Consider the following 10,424-nt stretch of genomic DNA (forward strand, 5'->3'; position numbering starts at 1 on the left):
CTTGAAAATAATAATAAAATAATAATAATAATCCTTGCATTTGATATAGCACTTTTCACGTCGGGAGGACGTCCCAAAGCGCTTCACAGGTCACACTGTAAAGTGAATTGACTATACTTGTGGGCGAACGCGGCAGCCAATTGCGCACAGCAATGTCCCACAAACAGTCGTAGATTGAAAATGACCAACTTATTATTGTTTTTTTGTTTTTTTTGGAGGGATTATTATTAGGAGTGTGGAGTAAGGAAACTTGCCCAAGGTTTCGCCCTCTGCCTGGATTTGAACTCAGGTCTCTCACTTGCAAAGCGAGTGCTCTAACCACTGAGCTACAGGACTCCATGTTCAAGGACTGAGCATCTACAGCCTTCTGGGGTAGTGAATTCCATAAGTTCACTAACCTCTGAGTGAAGAAATGTTTCTTCAACTCTGTTCTAAGAGGCTGACCCCTAATTTTAAGACTGTGATCCCTGGTTATAGATTGTCCTACCAGGGAAAACTCAGTGTCTACTTTATCAGCCCTTTAAGAATCATATAAGTTTCAATAAGATCCCCTAATTTTTCTGTACTCTAGAGAATACAGCCCTAGTTTATTCAGCCTATCCTCATAGGTCAGTCCCCTCATCCCAGGAACTAACCGAGTGAATCTACGCTGCACCCCGTCTAGGGCAAGTCTGTTTTTTTAAATAAGGAGACCAAAACTGTACACAATACTGTAGGTGCGGTCTCACTAAAGCCCTATACAGTTGCAGCAAGACTTCCCTACTCTTATATTCTAAACCTTTCGAAATGAACGCTAACATGCTGTTCGCCTTCTTAGTGGCTTGCTGCACCTGCAAACTAACTTTTTGGGACTGGTGTATAAGGACACCCAAATCCCTTTGAATACTAACACTATCTAACTTCTCCCCTTCTAGAAAATAATCTGTTCTTTTATTGTTGCTACCAAGGTGAATAATTTCACACTTGCTCACATTGAATTCCATCTGCCAACTACTTGCCCACTCCCCTAGCCTATCTATATCTTGTTGCAATCTTTTTGCATCATCCTGAGAGCTCACTCTGCTACCTAGTTTAGTATCATCCGTGAATTTAGACACATTACATTCAATGTCCTCGTCCAGATCATTGATGTAAATGGTAAATAGCTGAGGCCCAAGCACTGATCCTTGTGGCACTCCACTAGCTACATCCAGCCAATTCGAGAATGATCCATTTATCACTACTCTCTGCTTTCTGCCCGATAGCCACTCTTCTATCCATGTTAATATTTTCCCATTAATCCCGTGGGCCTTGATCTTGAGTAACAGCCTTTTGTGTGGCACCTTGTCAAATGCCTTCCTAAAATCCAAATATACCACATCTACTGGTTCCCCCTTATCCAACCTGCTGGATACATCCTCAAAAAATTCTAAAAGGTTAGTCAAGCATGACTTCCTTTTTGTAAAGCCATGTTGACTCTGCCTAATCTTTTTATGGTCTTCCAGGTCTTCCAGAATTTCCCTACAACTGACGTCAAACTAACTGGTCTATAGTTTTCCCTATTTTCTCTCCCACCCTTCTCCCACAAATATACAGTCAATTCACTTTACAGTGTGTTCTGTGAAGCGCTTTGGGACGTCCTCCCGACGTGAAAAGCGCTATATCAAATGCAAGGATTATTATTATTATTATTATTATTATTAAATAGTGGAGTTACGTTTGCAGTCTTCCAATCAATGGAAACTTTTCCAGTATCCACAGACTTTTGGAAGGTTATAGATATGCCATCCACTATCTCAGTAGCCACCTCCTTTAAAACTCTCGGATGCAGGCCATCCGGTCCTGGGGATTTATCGGTTTTAAGACCCAACAATTTACCTAGAACCATCTCTTTACTAATGTTAATCTCCCTAAGTTGCTTGCTAACATTCTTGGTCTTCTTGGTCCTCTATTTTTGGTATGTTTCCAGTGTCTTCTACGGTGAAGACTGTAGAAAAATACTTGTTTAATGACTCTGCCATGTCTTTGTCCCCTATTATAATTCCTCCAGTCTCTGCCTGTAATGTACCTATCTTTCCTATATACCACGTAGCCGGGAATATTCAGTTCCCATCCCTGATCACCCTGTAGCCATGTCTCGGTGATGGCTACTAGATCATACCGGTTTGTCTCTATTTGTGCAACTAATTCATTATCTTGTTACGAATGCTTTGTACATTCAGATATAATGCCCTTAATTCTGACTTCCAGCTATTAACCCTATTCACCAGCACTCTATCACTGTACTTCCTTTCCCTGCTTGACACACTTTGCTCTTCTCCCTTGTTAATCTGCTCTCTTGCTTTTGTTGATCTCAAGTTTAACTGTGGTGGACTATACTATGTTTTTACCTCCCCCCCGCCCTTAGTAGTTTAAAGCCCTTTCTACCTATTTATTCGCGTAGCCAGGACATTTGTCCCAGCCCTATTCAGGTGGAGCCCATTCCTTTGGAAGAGCTCCCATCTTCCCCAATACTCGTGACAGTGGCCCATGAATTGGAATTCCTGCTCTCCGCACCACTCTTTTAGCCAGGCATTCAGATCTATGATCTTCTTTTGCCTATACTAATTAACTCCTGGCTCAGGTAAGTGTCCTGATATCATCACTTTGGCAGTTCTATTCCTTAGTTTAATTCCCAATTCCCGGAACTTGCTCCTTAACTTGTCCCTACTGGTCCTACCAATATCATTGGTCCCTATATGTACCATTATGATTGGATCCTCTCCCTCATGCCTCAAATTTATCTCCAGCCCGGCGGTGACATCCTTCACCCTGGCCCCAGGAAGACAACAGAGTCTTCTTGTCTCCCTGCTACGGCTACAGAAAACTGTATCAGTCCTCCCAACTGTCTCATCCCCAATAAGAATTACATTTTTAACCTCCTGCACAGGGGTGTTGGGGTCAGTTTGCCCATCTTCCTCGCAGATTTCCTTGTCCACACAGGTTGCCAATATTTCATACCTGTCAGACAAGGCTAAAGTCTGGAATTCTTCAGCCGCTCTTTCAGGAACGCTTGCCTGCCCGCCTGACTGTCACCCAGTTATGTCCGTCACTGCTACATTCGTCTTCCTTGGGACTCAGGGGAGTGTCCGGCTCCAGGATAAAGCTGTCCAGGAAGTTTCCTCCATCCCTAATGCTGCGCAGCATCTCCACCTGAGACTCCAGCTCAGCTACTCTCAGCTGGAGCTCTGATTTCCAGACACTTGCAGCAGACGAAGTCGCCCAGACTTAAGGCGCCATCCATTGACTCCCACATGTGACAGACCTCACAGTTTACCTGCCACACCATCTTCACAAACTTTATATAGATACAAAGATATATAGCCTGCCCCCACTTCCCCCTCTGCACCTAATTCCCACTCTCACCAAATTCCCTCACACTCTGGCCTCACTCCAGACGTAACTCACTCTTGGGTCAAGTGAGGCTCTCGCAGCTATCTCCTATTTATACTTTCTGGGTGCAACTCGTTTCTGATTTGCTCAGCAGTGACTTGGAATTAACACCTAATCAAATGATTAATCAATAAGTTAATTTAATCAATAAGTTATTTGTTATTGGCTAGGCTTAATTGGCTACAGCTGCTCCCTGTAAAGTTACCCCACAAGACCAATTACCAATGGTATCAGCAATTTTAAATAACACAAGACTTAAAACAACTACAACAACAAGACTTGAATAACAACAACAAATTGGGTTATGTACTCACAATAGCAGTTTTCACTCTCACGAAATTCCCTCACACTCTGGCCTCGCCTTACTCTGGGCTCTCGTTTGACTTCATACGCCTGCAAAGGCATCAAATCACCCATCAAATTGTAAGCAAGTAGAGGTGAGACCTGTTGGTTGTGTCCTCACTTGGTGGTTCAGCTGTCACATCACATTTTTTCTCGTCAGTTTTGCTGAGAGTTGCAGGAGGCATGAATCCTGATTTAGGCAGGCAGTGCATCTTGCTCTTTGCTGGTTAATAGTGTGAGATTATAATGGATAAAGTTAAGAGAAGCACAAAAGGTGTTGTTATGAGCCTTGCTGTGTAAAACATCTTGTGCTTTAAGAGGAATGGTAATTTCTAACAGCTTTGTCCAACTGGTGGCCCGTGGGTCACATCAGGCCTGGCGGGTGATTTTTATCTGGCCCAAAACCATTTCCAACATTTCAACTTCTGCTTCCTCTCTCCCTGGTGAACGTCCTCCCATGATAGGAGCTGGTGGTTGGGAGGATGCAGCGCAGATAGTGAAAATAATTCCAGCTGTTGCTGCAGTGTGTACCCGAGCTGTCAAAGAGGCAAGCCCATCTCCTTATCCACCCGTCCTTAGCAACCGCTGGCTCCTGCCGCTACAAATAGGAGGAGGGGAGAGAGATGTGGGAGAGGGAAAGCGAGTTATTGAGAGAGGAGGGAGGTGCCCTTCCAACATGAAAAAGATGCTGTGTAAATGTTATGTTTCTGAAGGGAAACACAAAATATTGCTTATGCGGCCCATGGACTTTTCTCAAATAGGGAATCCGGCCCATAGGCACCAAAAGGTTGGACCGCCTTGATTTATAAGATAGTGACTTAAATGGAACTGGCTTTACAAGGCATCTCCTCACAGACCTACCATTGTCACTTTGATCTTTTACCATTTTTTGTTTTCACAGCAATTATTTTTATTTCCAACAATTTGTGATTGTAAAAACACAGTATTTATGTAACCTGGAGCTAGTTCCATTTTAATAGAGGCACTTTGTTACTGAATAAATTACTCAATCAATTTAATGTCTGGTGTTATCTGAGACTAGCAGTTGCAGGATTGCGATATAAATAATTTACGTGTTGCGCAGAATTAACACCAGAAAGAAAAGGTTTGTGAAATTTTCTAATTTTAAAATTATACTTTTAGATTTCCAAAGCCAGCTCTGTTTTAAATGCATGTTCATTTTGTAAAGCTTAAAGCTCCCTAGTGCATCTACCAAGTGTTCTAGAATTAGCAATAATCCTTGTATTTGATATAGGGCCTTATGTCAAAATGTCTTAAACTATTTCCGAATGTTTCTGAAATTGTAGGTGAATGCAGCAGCCAATTTGTGCACAGTAATGTTCCACAAACAGCCATGAATTGAATGACCAATTTTTTTATCTGAGGGATTGTTGGACAAAATTCTGAGAGAAACTACCTTCACTTTTTGGATATTACCGTGGGGTATCCAGCAACTGCTTAACAGGCAATTGGGATCTTGGTTTAAAGTCTCACCCAAACAATGGTACCTCCAACAATTGAAAGCTTCCCTGGCACTGTAGTTGTGATTACCTGGACGATGAGTTCAAAGTCCCAGTTTGGGGCTTGAACCCACAACATCTGCTACAAACTAAGCCATGTTGACACCAGTACAACAAAGTGTGGTTGCTGTTCCCAACTAGTATTTTTGGGTTGGAGGCTTTCCCACAAAATAGAGAGGAAATCACAGAGCTAAATACTTCATATTATATTTGTGCTTCTCCTGAGTTTTAATTTAAATCAGGTGTGGAACAAGCCATGAGAACAAGTTTCCAGCCCATCGTCACAACTAGAAAGTGGGTATGGTTCAAGCAGAAAAATATTTCATGAAGTCTTGCATATCTCTGACTTTCACTAGCCAGTGGTTTAATCTGCTCGTCATTCACTCTGCTTGGAGACTGAGTGTGATTTCTGTATTTTCCTCTCTCTTTCCCCCCCACCCCCGATTTGCAACAAATTTTATTTTCCATGACCACATCAGGTGCAGCCATTTCTTGTCAGGCCATTAACAAAAGATCAGGAACATATACTCCGCTCCAAAAATACCGTTACTGGGCAACACCAGTGTGAACAGTCTTTGTCTTTAAGACATCCTTCCAATGTGAAAGGTATCATACCAAATGTAAGGATTATTATAGATATCTGCTGTCTGTATGGTATCTTTCTTACCCACTCCCCCCGCCCCCCCCACCCCCCATACTACACTGTTTTCACACTTCATACTAAACATTTTGTAAATCAGACTGATGATTTAGTTGACCTGTTCCAACTAATGCTGCTCAATATTCATCTTCAATAGTAGACTTGATGTGACACCCTAACTGACCAGAAACTCATTGCGGAGAATTTTGGGGTGAGCCTCTGTCCTGCTATAGAGATGCCCCTTGTAGCCTACCAATGTAAAACAAATGATCCATGTAAATCTTTATGGAGGTTAATAGAAGAGGGAGGAAGAAAAACACTTCTGCTGAAGGCTGTGGTATTTCATTATTTTTTTGTAACTTTGTCATTCATAAGACTTGTAGTGTAGATTCCTAGGGATGATTTTTGTGTGCGCGTGTCTGGGCAACATCTGAGTTCCATATGATAGTGGTTTGGAACAGATCCTTATGCATTTTCAATCATATGTGACATTACTTAATTTAAATATATCCACTAACAATCAGGCTGACATTCTAGACAACTGTACATCTGTGATAGACTCCGGTGCATGAAGTGAGTCAACCGCCTGTGATGTTCTGTATCATATCACCGCTTTCCAGTTGTGACGATTCATATCATGTTTCACTATATAAAAGAGGAACATTGGAAAATTACCCAAGCAAGTAGATTTTCTGGGGCAGATTTTTTTCAGGTTGAAATATTGCAAACATATTTTAAATGCTTGAAATCAATAATATCCCAAGTTTCCTTGCTCTTCTCTTCATAATAATAATCCTTACATTTGATGTAGCATCTTATGTCGTTATGTCAAAGCCCTTCACAGAATATATTGTAAACTGGATTGACTGGGCAAAATGCAGCAGCCAATTACGCACAGCAGAGTCTCACAAACATTCATAGATTCTGTGACCATTTTTTTTTCTTCCCCATTTATTTTTTCCACCTTTGATACATTTTGCTTTTTACTAGACTAAGTTTCCTTCTCCTTTCACTGCCTTCCAAATCTGGCATTTTTTTTAGTGAATATTGGCATTACAGTCACACATAGGTAGTAGTTGCAAACCCGGCAATCCTGATCTCATATGGGAATGGTGCTCCTAAAATCCTGGGATTCATTGAAAAGTATCCTGGGAATTGGGGATTATATAAAAACTGAATCCAGGCAGTAGGGGAGGGCATGCTTTACTGCTCTGTTGGAATTAGGTCACATGTTGCTGTGAGGACGAGCAATGGGAGTGGATGAGTGGGTGTTTAAACATCCTGGGTACCCCCCCGAGGAGGAACGTTGTCTCTGAGGTACCCCAAGTCCGTGATGCTGGTGTGGAAAACTACTGCAGGCGTCCTGGCCGTGTTAAAGATTTGGGATCCTAGGCATTAAAATCCCCAAATCACTGTATTCCGAAAGAGTACCGGGATTGCAACCCCTACACACAGAGAAGGGAAAAGGAGAGAACAAGATGTCAGAGCCAGCATTGACCTATTTATTTTCCCCATTCCTTGACCCAGGGGCACTGAAGCCCAATTGCTATGCCACAAATGCTCCCATCTGAAATTTAGCTATTTCAGTAGAGAGAGAAATATGAAACTGCAACCTTTTTGTTTTTTTTAACCAATTCCTGCCCTGGGAGAGGGAGGTAGTGAGCTAACAATATTTTTTAAAGATTTTTCTTCTGATTTCTTATTTTTTCCTTCATGCATTTTCTGTCCTAATTTTAAAATTAACCGGTTGTTTGAGTTTTCCCACTTGTTTGCCAGCATGTGGAAATTATAATGCCTCAGTGAAGCCCAGAAGCAAATCAAAACCATATGCACTTTTTTTTGCCTGAAGCCAAGGGACTGCATGTTAATTGATTCCAACAGTGTGTTATCTATGTATTAAATATCCGGTTATGATTTGCAAAGAGTCTGATATTATTACTCATCCAGAGCAGTTTTTACAGACTTCCTCCAGTACCCACAATCTTCTAATCCTCGACTAAAGTTCCAAGCAGAAATATTGTGATGAGTCAGAGAGAAAGAAGCTTCCTGAAGTGACAAATGGCCTGAAACTGGGCCCTTCAGTTGGGAAAGATTTCTTAAGTGGAGGATACACTTGGGGAGGAAAGGGTGGATTTTTTCTTAAAAAAACTAGTTCAAATGACGGAGTTATCAGGTTTCATTAAACTTATATTATGGTCCCTTGTATTGAGTCCTGAAGGGAACATTGGATGTAGTCGGGCACATTTGTTTTGGTGAGACTGTTGTAAAGAGACTAAAGGACCAACAACAAGAAGATTATATTTGTATAGTGACTTTCACGTCGGGAGGATGTCCCAAGGCGCTGGACAGAGTACAGCATTTCAGACCCGAGCTGAGGTTGGGTGGGGTGAAGGGAGGGGAGGGGTAGGGGGGTGGCCTAAATGATATGAATATCAATGTACCTAATTTGTTTTTCCTCGATTTCCAATCCCAACATCTTGATTTCTATTCCATTTAGTTATGCCTATGCAATTTGTACAATAACCATAATGTTTTCAAAGAGGATACGGGAATGTAGGATGTGCTCCTCGCATGTTAAAATGAATGAATCTCTTTGACCAGCAGGCCTGTCTAATCTCCCTAGAATACCATGGCCCTTTGTCTGGTCTTGGTCTCCTTCCTGTAATACTGTAGCCCTTTGTTGCCTGGACATTATAGTGATTAGAGTTGTATCCAGTTTATAAGCACTTTTTCCTGATGAATGTCATAGGATCATCAATCTCTTCCTACATATCCTGTGGTTGTTCAATATTAACAGAATAAACAAGGGACACTAAATCCTATTTACAATAATTCAGCTATTGAACGTTGTTTATGCTTTATTTTTTTAATATTTGTATATTTATATATTTGATATAGCACTTTGAGACATCTCAACGACATAAGTTGCTATATTAAATGCAAGGATTAATATTTATTTACTTCCCAGGTGTGCTTATTGTCTCTTGTTACTTAAGTTCTTACTTACTGCATTTCCTCTTACCTGTAATACAGTAGTAATGATCCTTGTATTTGATATAGTGCCTTTCCTGTCAGGAGGGCATTTCAACATGCTTCAAAGGATTTACTGTGTAGTGACTTTCTTGTAGGCGAACATGGCTGCTATTTTGCAGACAGCAATGTCCCACAAACAGCCATCACATGAATGACCAATTTTATTTGGAGAATTATTTATTGGCCAAGTTACTGGAAGAAACTCCCTTTTTCTTTTTGAATAGTGCCTTGGGATCTTTAATATCCATCTGAGTAAGTATACAGGATCTCAGTTTAGCATCGCATCTGCAGAGCATCTGCACTCTCCAGCATTTTATGGCGTATCAGCTCAGATCATGAGTTCAAAGTCCCGACGTGGGACTTGACCCCAAAGCCTTCTGATTCAGAAGCAGGAGTGCTACACACTGAGCCAGGAGGACACCTGGCAACTGTATGTGTACTTTACAATTTGATCTTTTCATGTTCCTGCTACCTATAATAATCCTTGCATTTGATATAGTGCCTTACTACAACTTCGAGACATCTCAAAGCACTTCACAGAATATACTGTAAAGTAAATTGACTGTATCTGTGGGCGAAACTTGGAAGCCAGTTGTGCACAGCAGTATCCCACAGACAGTCGTGCATTGATTGACTAAATTATTATTATTTTTTAAAGGGATTATTACCCCCGGAACAGTGATCCGCCAATCGACTAGCAACTGGGTTCCTACCTACTACTAGATAAACAGAGGTGTGTGGGGTAAGTAAACTTACCTAACATTTCGCCCAGTCGGGAATCAAACCCAGGTCCTCATGCTTGTGAGGCGAGTGGTCCAACCATTAAGCTACAGGACTCATCTCTGAGCTTCTCTTTTATTTTTTGAACTATGATCTGTATCCCACGAGTCCATGTCAATCTATATCCACAAGCCACAGCACTACTCTTCCATGGCAGCTGAAACCTATTATTCTGCTGCTCAGGGTCAAGCTAATGTTAGCCACAAACCACAACATTGAAATGGCTACAATAGAATATTGTACCATATTTAAATCACTCCTGGACTTGTTTTTCCCTTAATATATATTTGTCAAGTCCTCTATCAATCAATAATAATCTTTGGTATAGCACCTTGTGACATCGTCAAAACATCTCAAAGTACATCACAAGATTTAATGTCACATCCGAAGGACGGTACCACTGACAATGTGGTAATTTCCCCCAGCACTGCATTGGTGTGTCAGCCTTCTCTGTGAGCTCATATGTTGTATATTGCTTTCGATAGAGCAAGGAAACAGAAAAATGATGGACCTCATAGTTTTAAAATCGGCGTTTAAGTGACATAATTGCTGGGATAACTCTGCTTCCAAATGCATTCTCTAGCTGTCAGACTGGATGAAAAGAACAGGACTGAATTCTGACATCTTGTAGCTTATGTGGCTTGGAACAAAAACTGGTTGCCACAGTCTGTTTTGTTATTCCAGCCAAAGTCTTTGTA

Source organism: Callorhinchus milii, unplaced genomic scaffold, assembly GCF_018977255.1.
Source record: "Callorhinchus milii isolate IMCB2004 unplaced genomic scaffold, IMCB_Cmil_1.0 Scaffold11, whole genome shotgun sequence".
Classification (NCBI taxonomy): Eukaryota; Metazoa; Chordata; class Chondrichthyes; order Chimaeriformes; family Callorhinchidae; genus Callorhinchus; species Callorhinchus milii.